Raw genomic sequence first — 13,768 nt, 5'->3', positions numbered from 1 at the left:
AAGTTGATGAACTGATGGTGACAATTTACCATTTTTAAACCTCACTGGGCCCTAGAAAAACAGCCACTAGGAACTTTTTTAATACATCCGAGTCAACAGACATGACATGTGAACAATGCTAAATTCAAATAAGACTTCAGGAAGAAAGAGTAATGGAAACTTTTTTCTGAGGGATGGCTCTAACGTCAGAACTTGTATTTATGTACAGTAATCACATCTTTTCTTTTCTTTTATTCAATTACAACATTTATTTTGAAAACAAAAGATTGGAAAATATATTTTAGCTTTTATTATATATAGTTTTTAGAATCTATCAGTGTATGAAAGCGTCTGATAACACCAAACAGGGTAACAGGAAATGAAATTGAAACATTTTGAAAGGAAGGAAATATGATTTGTTCATCCAAAAATACTCAGAACTGTTGTTACACAAAAAAGTTGTTAAATGGAAGACAAAAACTAACTCAAAATGCTTACTCAAACTCAAATCTTGTCCAGCCAACTGAATAAAGAATAATAAAAAAAAGGCAAGATGTTCTTTGAGGGAACTTGAACTTCACACACTCAATTGTATTAAATCCTCATTTAAATTTGCAGGAAGGGTAAAAAAAAGAAAAAAAAACAAGAGATAACTTGCTTAGGAGAGAAGAAAATCTAGTTAGTTAAAGGGGATTTTGTAACCGGAAAAACTGCCCCACATACATTTAAAGAGGCTATAGTGTCTGTTACCTCAAAGCAATACACTAAAGCCTCAGACAAGGAAATTCAGTCACTGAGGGGAAACCACACTTTAAGTCAAACTACTCTCTGCCAGAAAAAGTGAACAGAAAGTGGATTTATTCTAGAATAAACATTGTAGTCGACTATGTACATTTTTGTTTGCATATATTAACTGAATACTTGTGAGGTGTTGAGAGATTTTATTGTATCCTCTCAAGTTGCAAATGCGGTTTTGTCTGTCAACTGTGATGTAATGTTTGCTTTTCCACCACTATGAATTGCAGCGTCAGGGGCCTATGCAACACCATCCTGTTGGTGTCTAGTGAGAGTTAACGTTTTGAGTTGTGTGTTGCTGGAAAAGCTTTGGTCAATGAGTCAATCACATTTGTGACAGCACCGATAAAAAAAAAAAAAAAAAAATGTATCAAGTTGACACTTGAACAAACACTATCCACACTCCCATGTTTAACCAACAAAAGATGTATTCATCCATCAATTTTCCAAACTTGCTTAAAGAGTAACACAACAGGATAGTTGGAGGCCAACTCCACTCTCAACCCAGATTTGAAAAATGCACAAAAAGGGGCAGGCTGAGAGCATTCTATCATAATATTGGATTACATTAGAACATCTTGTCCATTTTTAGATTTGAAACCTTACGTCACTATCCTAAGTTCCTGATTAGAGTTCGTTTGTGTTACTGTATAAAAGGCGATGGCCCCTTCAAACAACCAGAGAATCTGCAGACTCTTCTCTGCGCATCTTTCCAGCGTGAATCTCTTTTCTTTTACTCTGTTGAATAAACACCCTTGAAAACGCTTGACAAATGTTTGTTTACTCCATCGGATCTAACAAGTTTCCACCACAACACAAAAACATCCTCTGCTCTGCATTTTTCTAAATTTGGGCACAGGTCGAAACAAACAGTTTTTTACCTTTTCTGTACCGATGAATATGTTGACAAGTTTGAATCGTTTTTTTACCGATTCACAAAGAATGGTTACATCCTTAGTAATACCTCATTTCAACCTGTAAGAGGCAGCACACAGACAGTTTTGGACTATAACTTCAGGAATTAAACAAGTTTAGTTTAAATTGTCAAAAATGTGCTAAGGACCAACAGTCAGCACTTTTAAAGTCCTATAAAAAAAAGCTGATTTAGTGTTTAATTACCATTTATGGAGGTAGAAGTCACAGGGAAGCTTGAGCAGGTACTGTCAGGTAGGTTACATCCTGGTTCAAATATGTGACCAGAGGCTATAGCTTACAACTTCCTCAAAAGTCTTTACAAAGAGCTAAATTAATAGACAAAAGGTTTAATATTTTTATTAAATACTTAATACATTTGTTATTTTCCGGTATTGGATTTTGATCTAAAAAAAATTGGTAAACATTTTGTGCAAATTGAGCAAAGATCAACTGCACAAACATAAGTAATTCAGTCTTTGCTAGTATTAACAACAGTTTGGAGCAACCTGTTATATTTCAATAAGGTTTAAATGATCTTGTTGGATCAGATTAAGATCTCCAAATGTCCATGGGACAACAAAAATAGTACATGTTGCAAAGACGCTAAACAAAAACGATCCTCCTACACAATGAAATGTGCTTTCCTTTTAGCTCACACTCTTAAGGTTTGGTTTTGTTTTGTTTTTTAGTCAGTGAAAAACTGTGGGCCTTTGGGGGCTTTAACACACTGAGGCAAGTAACAAAAGGAAAGCAGACACTCTCACCTGTATCCTTTTACAGCACATATACAAACAACTCCAGGTGGACAATGCAAGTTCAATATTTACATAACTAGGCCAGCCTCTTTGAAATGAAGGCTGATATGGTTACAAGTTAACTGTGTTCCTGTGGGTTAGCGAGACAGTCGACTCAGAACGTGGCAGTAAGCAAACAAGCTGTTTTGCTGAGTTAAGTGACAATAGGAAGTAGAGGAAATGCATGACAGTATTAACACGCCAATGCATGAAAAGTCTTTGCTAAATAAATGACATACAAGTAATGTGCAGCATTGTTTTAATCTTACATCTATATATAAACTTAAAATTGAACTTCCCAGCAACAACTTCAGTTACAAAGTTTTTTTTAAGTTTAACTCAACAAAAACCGGTATATTTTTAAACAGAGCGTGAAGCCCCATATCTAAAACAGAATGAGACAGATCGGAGTGTTTTTTGTAACACAATCATTAATAATTCAGCCTAGTTCTCATTTAAAACTGGGTTTTCTACTCTAATTATGGCCCGGACACTTGCTTTTTTAAGGTTACAGTGACCTCAGCTATTGAAACAGGCTTGAAAAGTGTGAAAAAATAAATTTTGCCAAATAGGAAATTAAATTCCTGAGGGGTTTTTTGTGCACACATGAATAATTCGGAATCATAAGAAATTTTGAGATAAAAACAAGTCAGAATGTGAGACTGATATTATAATATTACAAAATAAACTAAACAACTCTAACCAGGTAAAGTAAAATGCTTTGAATTTTATGAAACTTTGAGCAACATCTGCATTCCTGAAGCTTTTTTAAACTATTTTTTGACAGTACAACATCCACTATAAATAAGTAACTGAGAAGAAAAGATATGAATAAGATCAAAACACATAAAACGTCTAAATTAATTTTGTTTTTCTACAATATTTTACCTCTCCTTTTCATTTACTCTCCTCTAATCGTCTGCCGAGTTTGATCGTCTTCCTTAAATTGATCCAAACTTCTATTTATTATTTATGTGTCTTTACAAATTGACTAAAATATTTTCAATGCTTTTGATGGATTTATCAAGGTTTTCCACAAAAAGGTGGCGTTTGCATGACTCCCCTCAGGATTTAGGATTTATCTTGACTCCAGAGTGGAATGCAACCCTTGAGATCGAATCTCAAGGCCCACTCCTCTTTTCTCTCACAAAGACAAACATTCCTACGACCCCTCCCCTCCTAACACACACAACAGATCAATACACACAAAAGGAATGCTGCCGACTTACAACGCTACTTTCAGAGTTACAGCTTCTTCAAACCCTTACAGAAACTTGTAGAAACTGCATTAAAGTGCACTTTCTGTAGAAAACAGGCAAAACCAACTGCTAAGACTACAAAATCCCTTTTAGTAAAATCCTGAAAAGTGCCCTGATGAGTATAACTTTAGAAAAAGAAATGTACTGACTAACTTCTTTCCTGCATGAGTCAATCCATCCGCTACCATTACTCATTGTGCATGGCAACTGCCTTGTTGCATCTGGAAGACGGTGCACATGAGTAAGCAGCCCCACCCAAAGCAGAGTCCCATCGGCAGAGAGGGGGGGATAATATTCACGACAGAAATGCTAACACATGGTTTTTGCAGGTAAATATAGAAGTATTTGGAAACACTAAATCGTTTTTCCTCCTCCAAAGCAGAACCATCTGACTCCTTAAGTGCCAGCATCTGCTCCTGATGATTGCCAGCTTTACTACAAGTATTTGTTCGTATTTTTCAAATTCTTTTGGGTTTTTTTGGGGGTCATCTGAGTCAGTTGGGAAAGTATTTCCCAAGAACAATTTAACATTAAAGTTGTTAAACAGTTTAGAAAGCATCTTAGCAGTGTTTAGTAGAATAATTTAGTGTTGACAATGGAAAAAACGCATTTGTCTCTGATAAGAATTTTTTTTTATTAAAAGATTTCCCTATTTAAATAAATAATTAATAAATAATTTGGTTGTTACATTTACATTATTTGGTTTTTACATGTGCAAAAATTACAAAAAATACTAAAGAAACTTACACACAACACAAGCAAAAACAGTCTCACATCTGATTTGTGAGACTCTTTACATCTCCAACATTCATCCGTTAGTGATGCATTTAAATGCTGCTAGAATGCTGGGTCATCAGAGTTTTCTTATCAGCCACTTTGAACTTAGATCATGTTCAATATGTGGTGAAAACTTGACATTTTCCAACTTTCTTAAAAAGATATGCCCGATAATTCATATAAAAAAAGTCTAAATATGTGTTTTTAAAACACTCAACACTAAAGTTTTGCTATTCTCATAAAGAAATGCTGCACGCATGGAGTGTGCAGGTGATACGCAAGTGATCCCCACAAAAACTACGCTCTGATTGGCCAATTTCTTATTTTCTAGCAGTTGGTCTGCAGGTAAGAAGTGTGCAACAGGTGCACCAAGAGCGCACCATTTATCCCTTGAACAGTAATAGTGCCCTAGCGCAGTGCGCAGGGTTCGGTAGGGTTGAAAGAAGGAAAAATCCAAATGACATATCACCGCCTCATCTACTTCACCCTTACACGTTGTTGAAATAATCCACAGCATACCCATAGAAAAACTTATGGATGAAAATTTTCGCTCTATGGGCCCACCAACCGATCTACGATCTTGATATTTTGTGCACCTGCGTGCCACATACAAATTTGCCCATTTTTCGCCCTCAGATAGCCTCAACTTGTAAGGGCAAAACACAGAAGAATTCCCCTGAGGAGCTCCTTTAAAACATTTTTACAACGCTGTTCTAAGGGGAAGTGCTGAGAAATGACAAACTCTGGAAAAACACAACTCTGGAAAGTTGTTGTCATCGTGTGTCCAAACAGTTTATCAGCGAGCAGGTGTTTTGTTCATTAGTAGAAAAACACTATAAAACCAGGATGGTTGTTGCAGAAGGACATGAATTAGGCATCATACACTGCTGTGCTAACAGGAATCTGCTAATGAGAAGGCCACCACCTGTGGCTTCATGAGTCACTGTTTCAGATCTCCAGCATCACAGCCTCAGCAGACCGCCACACAAATGGCCTCCTCCCTTTACTCAACTCCATGTCGTGAATACACATTTGAAAATAAAACTGGGTTAGGACACAGCGGAGCTGTCAACAGGGGACAACCAGTGCAAAGTAGAAACATTTAGCCCATGTGTTCCTTACATAAATAAATAAATCAATAAAAATCACATATGTAAAGACTTCTGGAAACAAGTAAGCTTTTATTGTAAGAGTTATTCCTTTTAATGATAATGTTTTCAAATGGTTTAAATTATTACTTATAACAAAGTTTGATTTAATAACCAAAGAAATGCTGTCTGAGAATCAGAAAAAATGAATATAATCAGTTTGAAGCAAATTCTGACTTCTGAATTAAATCATGAAATAAATATAATATATAAAAATGTGCAACAAAGTACAGGAAATAATCAAGATATATCTATATATATATACATTTTTCAAGTAGGATTGGTCTTAAAGACATACTTTATTGAAAATAGTATTTTTTGTGTTTTTTTTTTTTAACATGTTCTTGTAGTCAATTTTCTCATTAGTAGAGGACCTAAATAAGATAATTTAAGATTAACTGCCTTTCTGAGAAGAAAATGTTAAGATAAAAGAATAAATAAATAAAATTCCATTATCATCCATCTCAGATCCACATAGACAAATGAACCGATTCATCTCTTCCTTACGCTGACACTGAACAAATATGTGATCGTGTCAGGATGGAAGAATGATGGAGTCACACTGTTGTCACATGGTTTTGTCATAACACAGAATATTGCAAAAAGCACAGCAGCTGTAGGCAGCCTGACTTCCCCACAGGTACACAGATGCAGGGGCTTGTCTTGGGTTCACTGACAAAGTTGCACAAGAGGTCGAACGCGCAAGAAGCAACATGTCAGCACACCAAAAGTCAGTGCAAGGAATAAAGGCTGAAGACATAATTGCTGAAAGACGGAACATTGTTTCACAATTTGTCTTCAAACATGATAATAACGATAGTTGCTACTTTAATTTAAGAGTGTTATCAAATTAGTATATGCGACACTATTTTAGCTGAAAGTATGCCATGAAAAAAAGTCTTCAAGTGTGGTTCTCTTCATCTAAACACATTTTACCCCTCAGCTTTAAAATGTTTTTTTGATTTTGACAAAAAAAAAATACCTAACAAACTGAAAACTTTAGTAAATTAATGAAAGCGTCAAAAAATCATTAATACCTGCAACCACTAAATTATAATTGGTCTTCTTTAAAAGTCTAATAATAATTGTGTGAAAAATATTCATTTTTCACACTAAACAACAGACTAAAAATATTTTTTTTAGGTCTCGGAACAAACTAAAATTAAATTGTCTGCAGTCTGTGAGAAACATCACAACATTGCAACTTTAGCAAACTTATAAAAGTACCTGGGGAAGAGGTCTGTTGAACCTGAATGTAACTATGCTTGAACTTAACTTGATTTTAAGGTCTATTTCTCCAATGGTACGAGAAGGTATACACATTTCTATGTATAAAAAAATAAATAATTTAGGCTTAAAACTACAAAATATGTCACACTCCCAAGACGTATAGGTGATAAATACATTAAGTAAACTTGTCCATTGTTTGAGTAGCTAAGAAGTTTGTGTTAGTTGACTTGTCTGGTGACTCATCAGAACTTTTATTGTTAAATTTAATAAATATATTTATTGGGTAATATTGTGATATATATTATTGGCTGATATGAAAAAAAACAGATATTGTGATATAAAAAATATAAATTGCCCAGCCCTAATCAGTCTAAGCAAACAAAAAAGTAGCTGAACTGTGATTTAAATTCAGTGCTGACAATCATATACTATTTGCTTTATTTTTTATTTGCATACAGAAAAATTGATCAGAATGATAAATCAAAACGACTTCATAGAGCCGTATGACTGCACAGTTTTGAAGATCGTCAGTACCAGAAGCACAATCCCACACACAGCACTCTACAGTTAATTAAAAGTACATTAAATAATATTATATACGTTTATGCATTTCTGCCATAAATAAATAAAACGGGTCAGATGAAAGCGTCATCTCCCTAGATCTCTAAAAGATGTTGTAGGCCATGAGAAAGTGGGACATCATGTGACATGCTAAAAAAATAAAATGTGTTGAACTGATTCAGAAGAAAATGGAAACTTGAACAACTTAAGCTTACAAAAAAGGGAATTTGCCTGTACCTAAAATATTTTTATCACAACAAATCAGGAAAAAAGCATGAGTCAAAAAAGGAAAGAAACAAAATATCTAACAATGCATCTCAATCTATGTAGGAGAAAGCACCTGAACTATTTCTGACAACTTTGAATTAATAAACAAAGCACAGGTCACACAAAACCCCATTTGTAACATTAGTTTGCAACTTTTATAGCAACATTTTGTTGCCGTTTGCATACTCCAACTATAAAGTCTGCAGAACACATGACAGCATGTGTAATGATTCTACATGCAAATACAGACCTGTAAAAAGATTCATCTGTATTTCTAGCATTAAACCACCACCTTTGAAAAAGTTAACTCTTGTTAATAGTTAGCATGACAGAAAGGAAATAATTCATTGGATTCCAGGAATCCAGTGCCAGAAGCAAAGCAAGGCAAGGCAAGTTTATTCGTAAAGCACATTTCATGTACAGAGACAATTCAAAGTGCTTTACACAAAACATTAAAAAAAACAATCAAAAGAAATAGTAAAAAAGTGATCATTAAAATTAAATTAAAAGAAAGTAAAAAGATTTTAATTTAAAACAAGCATAGATAAACAGTGCGGACGTAAACTTTTGAATACATAGTAATCAAATGCAACTGAGAACAGGCGAGTCTTTAATCTGGATTTAAATACACTGAGTGTTTCAGCAGATCTAAGGTTTTCTGGAAGTCTATTCCAGATTTGTGGTGCATATAAGCTGAATGCAGCTTCTCCATGTTTAGTTCTGACTCTAGGAACTGATAAAAGAAAAGCACAGCAAAAGGCAACTGTTTTGACCTCGTAGTGAGAGCTTTGCCCGGAAAATGCACATCGGTTAGTTATGCAAACCTTAAAATGAGTTTGAACTCAACCAAATGTAGGAAAAGTTTGCATTTACACTTACAAAGAGAACATTCAGAGTATGCAGTCGACTGAGATTAAAACATCAGCACATTACTATTATTTTGTTTCTTGTTTAAGCTAAAAGAGAACAGTGCTCATTTCGATTTTTAGACAATAAAAAAAGCTAGCGAGCTGTTCAAAATATAACCAAAGCGAACAACTAACACTTCCAGTTTTCTCTTTCATGTAACATCTTGTCCTGCCCAACCGCTGCTCTCAGTTTGATGCTTCAACTCATTTAGAAACTGCTGCCGATGTTGTTTCCTGAGCTTTGAATTATTTCACAAGGAGGTTTGTTTCTCCATCAAAACTGAAACTCAGAAACCTAAGCCCACTTTGCTAGCGCATGAAAATGTCTAAAAAAAAGAAACGTCTCCAAAGAATTATTAATTAGCACAACGCTAAATAACTTGATTAAAAAAAAACAGGATTCGTTTTCAGTTATTAAAGTCACAAAGCGATTTTTACTTAACTTAGGAGGCATTTGAAGAAGACGAATAGGATGACAAGCTCTAATTCTGATGTAGCACCAGCTCAAGGATAATGACAAAAAGGAAGAAGACAAGTTTTAAAAAATAATCTTTTAGAAACTACAACTTAGCCAAGTAGTGCGGCTATTTTAAACTGCGAAAAGACCCACTCCGAAGAAAAATTGTGTTTTTAACATGTTCTTGTGATATTTTTCTGATGATGGAAGACACAAAGAAAATTAAGCTTTTATTTCTTTATGCAAACCATTGTGAATCAGGGGCAGGCAAAAGGATTTGGGCTGGGTATGGCCCATAATGTCCAGAATCGATTAGATTCACCAGAGCCTGGATCGATACGATTCAATTTTTTTTTTTTAGATTCTTTCGATCGATCCACTCAATTCACAGTTTACACATTAAGACACATTTGTTCAGAAATAAATTAATATATACATGTTATAAAGATGTTCATATTAATTTGATGAAGTTCACATACTGTAAATCGTATTAGTGAAATTATAATGAGACTGCCAATACATACAGTCTTACATGGATTCGCGAATGGAGAAGCTCCAACAATTGTTCTGGCTCTCCTGGATGGAGGGGGTTTCAGTTTGGCCACTAGGTGGCAATCTCGCTATAGAATTGCACTGTATTCCAGTAGAAGAAAAAGAAAGAATAAGCAAAAAATTGTGCTTTAGATCACAAATGGTTACTTAAAATTATATTTCCTTAAAAGAGTTTGGAATATTCATGCTTGTAATTAAATAAAGTATGTTTTGATTGACCGCGTGTTAGCATTAGCCGTCTCATGGAAAATCCCATTATACATTAGCATCAAGCTAGCGGACTTAAGCTCTTTGCATTTGATCAATCTCTACTTTTATAGATTGATCTATTAAAGCTTAGATCGATTCGGATCGATTAATTGATTTTGTTAGCCCAGCCCTAAAATGAATACAGTTTGAAAAAGAGCTTATGCGTGACATGGAAAAATACTGGGCGGGGCCAAGCTCCCGGCACTGCTCCGCCCCACAACAGGAGTTGCTTTGCACAGACAGTCTCGCCCACAACTTAGAAGCAAATTTATAACAATCTACTGCCGCTCCGCAGAAACTACGGTCTAGAAAATGATATAGGTTTTTTTTTTTTTATTTTGACTAAAAACGGCATAATAGTAATTAAAGGACCACAGAAAAAACGCTTTTAAAGGATGATCGGAGTGGGTCTTTAACCTATATCTAAATGTCTTAAATCATGGTGCATCGTTGTCAATGCAGAAGTTAGACTATTGCGTTTTCCATTGATTTATGCGGTTTAGAAAGGGTGTTGAAAAAATACGCCTAAAAAAGAGACTTGCTCCAACTATTTTGATCAAATCTGGTTTTAAAAGATTTGACAGCGATCACTTCTAGCTTCGTTATAGACCGTTTATTGTTTACATTACACGCGCAAAACTATTATCAGTCTATTTGGACATGGGATATGATTTTCTGGCACTTTTCTCTGCAACAAGGCGCTGTACAGTGACAACAATGAGCCCCATTTAACATTTCACCCACTGGAAATTGTCTGCAGTCACACTACATGCTTGTGCAGATGAAGAGTAGCTTTCTCAAGAGTTCCTGTCAGGAGACAATCCCCCACCCTGTGTTCATTTCAATCACTGTCTCTTTTTGTCCACTTATTCATGGCAAGGCATTTCCTCGTGTTATGTCTCACCCACCCTAACTAAATGTTTTCCCTTTTTTTGTCCCAATCAACAGATGGAAAACTGCTTATGGAAATAATATTGTATCACACCACCCAACTGTAACAAAAAAATAGGAATAAAAGTGGGAGGAAAAAATGTGACCTTGCCAAGTAGAGCAGACGGAAATCAAATATTTGTTTAGCTTTAATACTCAGGTTAATATTTACAGATAAGGAGAAAGTGAGGGGAGGAGTTTTTTTTCTAAACTAAAAAAAATTGAATGATAATCTTTGTATCAGAATATTAAACATCAAAAAGATCAGAATGAGTAAATAAAAACCCACAGGGCTTCAGCACATCCTTCTAATGTGGTAACAACTCAACCATAGTGGCAAAAGCTTTCAATGGGTTTAGATTAGACCGGCATAATTAATTGAAAACGCATCTTCATTGCAATATGTGCTACATAAACTGCAATAAACGTCTAACTTAAATGTTAACAGATGCCAAAACAATCTCACAGCAGCTTGAAGTATTTAACAAATCAGATAAAGCCCTTCAGATTGAATTTGAGTCATTTTAGTACGTAAACAGGGGTCATATAGAGTATAACCAAAATTATGCTGAGTTTTATTAAAGTAAAACTATTGCAGTGACATGAAAAGGATGTATTTTTATGGAAAATTTTTTTTTCGAAAGGTATTTAAGATTTAAGTTAATTTATTCTGGAATAATACTCCTGTCTGTTTTTATTGTTATTCACTGTTACTGTTAGAAAGTTAAATTTTTAAAGTTTTAAAAAATTAGTTTTAGTGGATTCAATAAATTAGGTCGGCCCGTGACCTATGATTTGTTTTGGATTTTTGCCCCCTGTTCAATTGAGTTTGACACCCTGACATACATGGGTTGTGTCCGAATCCCCCCCCCCTTATCACTATATAGTGCGTTTTCCATTTTTAGTGCTGTCCGAAACTACCAATTCCAAAATCGAGTGCACTTGAAATTTCCCAGAAGTCTTTGCGAAAAACTAGCATGCATCGATGGTCGCTAGATTAGCGATTACAGACCACAATGCATTGCGGCCGAACAATTTCAGACAAAAAAACATGTTTAAATGTAATATTTGAATAAACCATCCATATTTTCACCATCAGAACACAGTAATCATAAATAAATGTTGTGAAATGTTCATTTTTGTTCGATTTTGACTTAGTGAAATCAGTGACGTCACATCTGGTCTTTAGAAAAACTAAAGAAAAGTAGTGAGCATTGTGTTCAAATTATATTTATATAGTCCTGCACTGTATAGCTTTTTAGTAGTTAGGGGTTGGGGGGATTCGGACAAAACCATGGATTTATTTGTCAACGAATGGGTACATCAGAATGGGGCGGAGCTTACAGTAGTAGCTTCTACGTCACACCTACTAGTTTTTTTCTATGGCATGTAATATATTTCTAATTTTAAGTACTCAGAAACGTACATTTTCTTGATTGTTTTTCTGCTTATTTGTTATTCATAATAAAAAAAACTACACAAGCTATTAAAAACGCAAAAAGGCACGACTTTCATCGGAGTGGGTCGAGAATAAAGAGAACTTTCTTGCTTTTTTCAATTGGCAGTATAATTCAATTTTGCTCAAACTTAATAAACTATAAAGGGATAGGGGGAGTTAGATAGGAAAAACGCAAGCCAAATGGACTCATGTGTTTTATTAAGCTATTACGTAATCCGCTTTGAAAGTATTCCGTTGCTTTTGCAACTTTAGAGACACCTGTGTGATTGGGACCGTTATACGAACATCAAGTCTGACACACGGAGCGCATGTGTGTTCTGGAAAAAAAGAAAACTAAACAAAAAACACCATAATTTCTAGGAACCTCTCTTTGTTGTGTGGATTTCAGAGTTTACAGTTGGACCACCAAAAATAGACAGGCAGCCTGGCGTCTTCAGGAGTCCAGCTAGCTAGCCCACTAGCTAAAGATGGACTCCTGTTTCATGGGAAGATTTAAGACATCTGTTGGCTAGTGGAATGAAGGTGTGGGATGCAAACTGTTAGTTTGCATTTATAAGCACTATATTTATTCAGTTTGACTCAATGATTTGGGTAAAGTTCGCGCTAATTCCTTTCCGAATCTGTTTTGGGTTTTTATTAACGATACCAGGCGTATATTTTCTGTCGACAGCTGGTAAAAATGTTTCTCTTCGAGGCCAGTAAGCAGCATCGCTTAGCTAACGCTGCGTTTACCGATGAATGTTGTGTTTAAAGATAGGTCGCAGGCCCCAGAAGAGCCGCTTAGCGTGCACTAAGCCTCAAGATGTGTTTCTCTCTGGAGTTGGTTATACCACAGTTAAGACAACAGCTGCTCCACTTGAATGTTCACGACTCAATAAAGCTTACCGAGACAGAAAACGGACGAATGCTAGGTGAGCTGAAAATGGGAGTAAAAACGTGTTTTTTAGAAAGTACCTTGATGTTGAAATCTTCACGCACGTATCCAGCCGCAATGTGTTGCGACTCCCTCCCCAGTTAGTAAGTCCGGTGTTTTCATCGCAAAGCGATTTGTGACTGGCGACGCGGGGAGTTCCCTTCAAAACCGTCACTACTTGGCGCGTTCACGTACCAGTGTAAGTGTTGGACAGGTGGACGAGGCGCCGCGACATATGAGAAATTCTCAACTGTGTTTGACAAGAACACGACAACATAAACTATTTATATTTACTTAGAGTAAACAACCAAAATACAACACTATAATTTATGTTTGAATGAATAAATTACATAAACATTTTCAGGTCAAACTAAAGAGTTTTTATTTACGAGAAGTCTTTGAATGCACCAGCAATGACAACTGCTACTGCGATGGAAATTCGTGGCTCGAGAAAAATATTTTCATTTGCTCAATGAGGCCACCTACTGGTACAGGTTTGAACTGTTCTTCCTTTCTATTCTTTCTTGCAAGGAGCAATATTTTATTTTAAATAATTGTAAAAATATATATATATA

At 35.3% G+C, this 13,768-nt stretch overlaps 1 protein-coding gene across 1 annotated transcript in view; it reads right to left on the bottom strand.

Annotated features, from left to right (window-relative positions):
- The window catches only part of zgc:91976 (uncharacterized protein LOC492359 homolog), a 22,815-nt gene extending 9,442 nt beyond the window's left edge, over positions 1-13,373 (bottom strand). Inside the window, exon 1 of the mRNA XM_024297741.1 lies at positions 13,235-13,373. The gene's annotated coding sequence lies outside the window, so the exon portion shown is untranslated. The remainder of the gene's footprint in view (positions 1-13,234) is intronic.
- Between the last annotated feature and the right edge of the window lie 395 nt (positions 13,374-13,768).

This window comes from Oryzias melastigma, linkage group LG15 (assembly GCF_002922805.2).
Source record: "Oryzias melastigma strain HK-1 linkage group LG15, ASM292280v2, whole genome shotgun sequence".
Lineage (NCBI taxonomy): Eukaryota > Metazoa > Chordata > Actinopteri > Beloniformes > Adrianichthyidae > Oryzias > Oryzias melastigma.
The sequence above is the reverse complement of the archived record's forward strand: the minus strand, read 5'-3'. Positions and strand labels throughout refer to the sequence as shown.